The following is a 6,121-nucleotide window of genomic DNA, read 5'->3' on the forward strand; positions in this document are numbered from 1 at the left end:
CCTTTAGAACCTCCTTTAGCATAGGATACACTGGACCATCCTTTACGAAAGGAGATGAGATATGCCGCCCCACAATTCCTTGCGGCCGCAACATTTAAAGCAAGTCGCGCATCTGACCGTTCACGGAAATGAACGATGATCGTGAAGTGACACAGATCATGTAAAGGATAAAAAGATAATAGACATTTTTATCAAGATGATGTTTTATTCAATGTATTTCATTCACTTAAGAATGTTTTGTGCAGTTGTACATTTGTATGCTTAAAACATTATGTGTAGGCTATATTTTGCAGAAATGTAACAATTCATTTCATACAATCATATTTATGTTGAGGTTGATTTCTGAGTGGACAGGAAGCTGAAGGTTTCATTTTTGTTACTTGTAGCCTGGTAGCCTATATTTATTTTATTTAAATCCCAACCTTGTGGTAATTCGGAATATTTCACCGGTAAGAAGGCACAGGGGAAAGTTTTTTAGATGCGTTTTTTGTAGTCCATTTTCGGAACACTGTAGTTTCAACACGGGAGACCCACGTCATTAACCTCCGCTGGCTCGTCGCATTTAATGACGTCGCCTAGTGGAAAATGTGGTCGGATTGTCAGAGCAACGAGATCACCTTTCCCTAAGTCCTTTATGAATTCTCCTAACATCTTTCCTTAACCTCATGACGTTTTCACAGGGTTAAGGTAAAGTGGATAGTGAAAGGAGAAAGGAGGGACAATTCGAACGCACCCTACCACTGATCCACAGCTACTCCAGTGTGTATGGCATGTGTGCTTTGAATTTTAGTCGTGGTTTTGCATGTGCTTATGGCTGCATCGATGCCACCTACTGGACTGGAGGAGTACATTGTTAGGGACATAGTGTTCAAACTGTTGCTCGATTGAGAAACAACAATAAGCCCTGAACAGAAGATATTCATGTTAATGTTCCAACACATATTACTGAATGGTTTGATGAAGGTGTGCATCACTTACGTGCATGTTACACAGCCAGCTGTTTCAATTAAATGCATTAGTGCATGTAAACAGCTGACTATCAGATCACATGAGATATAAACAGGTGAGCCCTTTTTCGAACCAAACCCTACACCCTCCCCCTCCGTTAGAAGTCACACTCTCAGCTGAATGAAGTCTCCCTCATCAAGGTGCAAGGTAGAAATACAGCGGCAGGCTTTGGGAAAAACTTCCCTCTCTCAGGTGGAAACAGGAACTGTATGTTACTATGGTTACTCAGCGGTATCTTACGGGAACAGCTTTTTTTGTTGTAGCTAATGCATTCTGTAAAAACATTTATGTAGCCTAGATTATTCTTCTTCTTCTTTAGTTATATTAGTGTAGACTTATAACAAAACTATGAGATTGACCCTACATTGTTTATTGTAATTTATAATTTAAATTAATTTATTGTAATGTTTAGAACAGGGTGTCCTAAATTAATGCTCCTTAAGATAAGGATAATATTGTTGAACATCAGAGCAGCAAAAAGTGTATTTTTTGTTGTTGAATTGAGATTTCACAAAGACATCAAAAGTAGAAAAATAAGAAATAAATATTAACAGTGAAAAGTTCTCTGCAACATGATTTAATATTATTTTGTTTTTGCAACAGTCCCTGTAAATATAAAACACTTAACAATAAATAAACATATATTTGATCCTCAATACACATTTGAAGTTGTTAACGTCTGTATGACGATATTAAATGTCTATCTTAGTTGGAGCATTGTTTGAACTCACAGGTTGCTTCATCCATGACGACCGGACACAATAGGCGTTGCACATGATCCGAAAGTCAGTCACAAAGCATCGGTGCACACTCGCTGGTGGAGGGTTTTATAACCCACTACCACTCCCTGCTAATTGGTTTGGGACGGAATTAATATGGCGGACCCTCCGTGAGGAAGCGCAAACGAAGGGGTAGTGGGTAGGGGTAGGGTGTAGTGGCCGTTTTGAAAAAGACCCTTAATCTGCAATCAGAGGCGCTGCTTGTCAACAGGCAAGGCAGGCAAGGCAGGCAAGGCAGGCAAGGCAGGCAACTGCTTGGGCCAGTAGGGGGCCCCCAAGGTGTGAACCACAGCAGTGGCTCAAAATGTGCAACATCTGTAAAGACAGTAGGAAATTAAAGACAGGACTAAATTTGCATTTTACAGCATTAACTTATATAAAAGTAAATAACTGAAATATGCTTGTCAAGCCTTAAATATGGACGAGACAAAAGATGAGTTGGTAAAGACAGTGTTTATAACTTAATGGGGTTGGTCGCTGTTTTGAGGGGCCCCCTGTGCATTTTTTGCCTTGGACCACAACAAACTCCAAAATTGCCACTGTCTGCAATGCAAAATATTTGTATCAGAACATGGATTATGGATGAATTGCATTTTATAGGAAAATGAAATAATTTAATTGCAAGGTTATATGCCAATATAGGACTTTCTATATATATAGGAATATAGGAAAGTCTTGTACATTTCAAGTACAATCAAAAATATCTTCACAATAAGTTACAATCAATGATTTTTTGTAATGTAGCTGATCCATGTGTCTGGATTTTTGTCTTCTTCTCTTCATATCTCTAAATATATATTATTATAATCTTAATCAGTGCTTTTTCCCCCCCATCCATACCACCCTCCTTTTCCCTGCTCTCCTTCAATCAGAGCTCTGATTGATGTGGTGATGCTAGCCTCCAGTTGTTACAGGGTGACAACACAAAGAAGCTAATTTATGTAGCCAATCTAGTGTTCATTTGTCAAGCATCACTCATCATTTGTGGAGCCTGCTGGACACGCTGCTGCCACTCTCTGAGGACCTGACATATGCTGTTTTGTCATTTTGATTGCAATTAGAAGGTTTGTGTATTAAAGACGCAGTGGACTGTGGCCGCTGCAGTATGGACACACCTCAGTGCTTCAGGACAGAGTGGAACGGCTGCTCCACATTTAAGGAGGTTTTTACACATTTCAAAGATTGTATTAAATGTTGGTGGTCGAGGCACAGGTAGCCTATTGGTGAAGTTGCGCCCCATGTACGAAGGTGATATTACTGTGCAGCAAGTGCATAAAGCCCTCAAAACGTTAGATCACAGAAAACCCCCTGGATCTGACTTGATAGAGCCCTACTTTTTGAAAATAGCAGCTGATTTTGTAGCACAGCCTCTAACAATCCTTTTTAATCTCTCAATCGAAAACAAAGAAATTCCATCCGTCTGGAAGTCAGCTTTTGTTACCCCCTTATTAAAAGGAGGTGATCCAGCAGCTTTAACTAACTACAGGCCAATATCAAATTTGTGTGTCTTGTCAAAAATTCTTGAATCTCTTGTGTGTGATCAACTAAAAGAGTTTCTAACCTCAAATGATCTTCTCTCAAAACTGCAATCAGGCTTCAGGAAAAAGCACAGTACCATCACTGCGGCTACAAAAGTGATCAATGATATACTTGTTGCTCTTGATAAAAAGCAGTACTGTGCTTCACTTTTTATTGATCTGTCAAAAGCTTTTGACACTGTGGACCATGCTGTTCTAAAGCATAGGCTTCTTTGTTTGGGTTTGTCAGATCATGTAGTTTCCTGGTTCACAAATTATTTGACTGACAGGACTCAGTGTATTAAATATGATGGTCTCTGTTCTGAATTTGTGAGTGTCCACAAGGGGGTGCCACAGGGTTCAATATTAGGACCCCTCCTGCTTATGATGTACATTAATGATTTGAGAAAAAATGTGTTAGATGCTAACATGCATTTTTATGCCGATGACACAATTATTTACTGTTTTGGATCAACTCCTGCTAAAGCTGCGGAATCTCTGCAGAAAGCTTTTGATGTGGTCCAGCACACACTCCTGGAGCTAAAACTAGTCCTCAATACCGACAAGACTAAACTAATGTTGTTCTCAAACAGGACTAACACTAAGAAAGTACCTCAAACTGTCCCCACATTGTCCACTCTTGAGGGAAATGTCATAGAGGTGGTTCATATGTACAAATACCTTGGTGTCTTGCTTGATGACTCCCTCACCTTCAAGCCCCATATTGACAATCTTGTGAAGAAACTGAAAATTAAATTGGGTTTCTTCTTCCGAAACAAATTTTGTTTCTCTTTTGAGGTGAAAAAGCGGCTTGTCACTGCAACTTTTTTATCCATTTTAGATTATGGAGACCTGATGTATAGGAATGCCTCAGCTAAATGTCTAAGTAAGATTGATGCTGTTTATCATGCTTCTCTGAGGTTTATTGCTAACTGCGGGGCCCTGACCCATCATTGTGAATTGTATTCTCGAGTGGGATGGCCTTCTTTGTCTACCAGGAGGCTGGGACACCGGTGCACTTTTATTTACAAGGCCATGCTTGGGCTACTGCCCTCCTACATCTGTAACCTAATCACACGGAGAACTGTTGATTCTTACGGTTTGCGTTCAAATGATCAGTTGTTGCTGTCTGTTCCATTTGCCCGCACAGAGCTGGGAAAAAGGGCTTTCGTCTACTCTGCTCCTTCTACATGGAACATGCTGCAAAAAGACTGGAAAATAACTGAACTGATTTCTTTGAATGCTTTTAAATCCAGGCTGAGAGCACTTGAGATGACCTCCTTTACTTGTAACTGTTTTTTTATAATTTTAATTGCTGTCTGTATGTTGTGAGTGTGACTGTGTAACTTTCGCTGCGTCTTGGCCAGGACTCCCTTGAAAAAGAGGTTTTTAATCTCAATGGGACTTTCCTGGATAAATAAAGGTTAAATAAAAATTAAAAATATCCCTCCAAGCAGACGGCTTTCCCGGTTTCTTACTCTATCTACTGTCCTATCAAATAAAGAGTGCTTACCACTCCGTTCACTGCGGGTTCAGTGTTTTTACCCAAGGACACTTCGATATGTAGACTGAATATTGAACCAACAGCCTTCTGATTGAGTGAAGACCCACTTGACCACTGACCCACGCCTACACAGCCCAAGAATGGTCTATGTTATTATAAAAGCCCTGTGAGACTATTCTCTGGCATAGTGGTACTTTAGCTCAATGCTAACATCTGTTTGCTTAAATGCTCACAATCACAATGAAACCATACCGAGTTTAGCTTTTAATACAGTATTTATCATTTCATTTTCATTACTTAAGTTTAGTCTGTAAGCATGCTAACCTTTGCTAACTCACAGTTAACACAACACAGACTGAATTATTTTGTGCAGATATTTTCTCATAAACCAAATAAACCAATCCAGTCGACCTTACTTATAAAGTTAAAGTTTACCAAAGTGCTGCACAGAGAATAAAAAGCAGATACAGAAACAAATTTGAGATGCAATTTAAGAGTTGTTTATGTTAAGGCCTTGGCTTTGGCAACCTCAGCTTTCCCTGTTTATTCTTGTGTTTCCCCACCCCTCTTCTGTCTGTCTGTTCCTCCCTGGCCCTTTCCGAATAGCCACAGTTCAGTATGCAGTACTTTTCAGTAGGGAGTTTCAGTATACTGAACCCTCGTGGTCATTTTTTGGGTCCACCTCAGTATACTGAATATTTCAGTATGGATACTAACTTCCGGGTTTCATGCAGTATGGATCGGATGCATTGCAGGCCTTTCAGGAAATGAATTGTATTTTACCACCCACAATGCTGTGCCAAGTTAAACATAAATCGTCACGTCACGTCCGCCTCCAAATCAAAACAAACGAGCGTGGATTAATTTAATCAATTTTTAATCTAGAGTTAAAGTCCCGACTGAAATCACTACTTTTAATTAACAACAGAAAATAAAACAAATATCTGCATTATTATAAAACCTTTCTCCCTCTATTTAAATAATGATTTCACTATTTAAATGTGTCTTTATTGGTTTATTTTATATATTACTGTCTTTCATTTGTACTTCTTTATGTACTGTATGTTATTCAGTTATTTAATCTGCCTTTCACTTGATTTACATTGTAATATTGTTTTTTGTTTACCTGACTGTATATGTGCATTACTCTTCTTGAATAAAGCTAAACAAAAAAACAACAAAAAATGGGTGAATGCGGCCGGTTCGGGTAACGTAAATGACGTCACTTCCTTACTGAATGAATCAGAAGTAGAAACAAATATCTGTCTACTGTGTGCGCCTACTGTATAGTAGGTACTAACAGTATACAGCAC

The sequence above is a fragment of the Labrus bergylta genome, chromosome 10, assembly GCF_963930695.1.
Source record: "Labrus bergylta chromosome 10, fLabBer1.1, whole genome shotgun sequence".
In the NCBI taxonomy this organism is placed as follows: domain Eukaryota; kingdom Metazoa; phylum Chordata; class Actinopteri; order Labriformes; family Labridae; genus Labrus; species Labrus bergylta.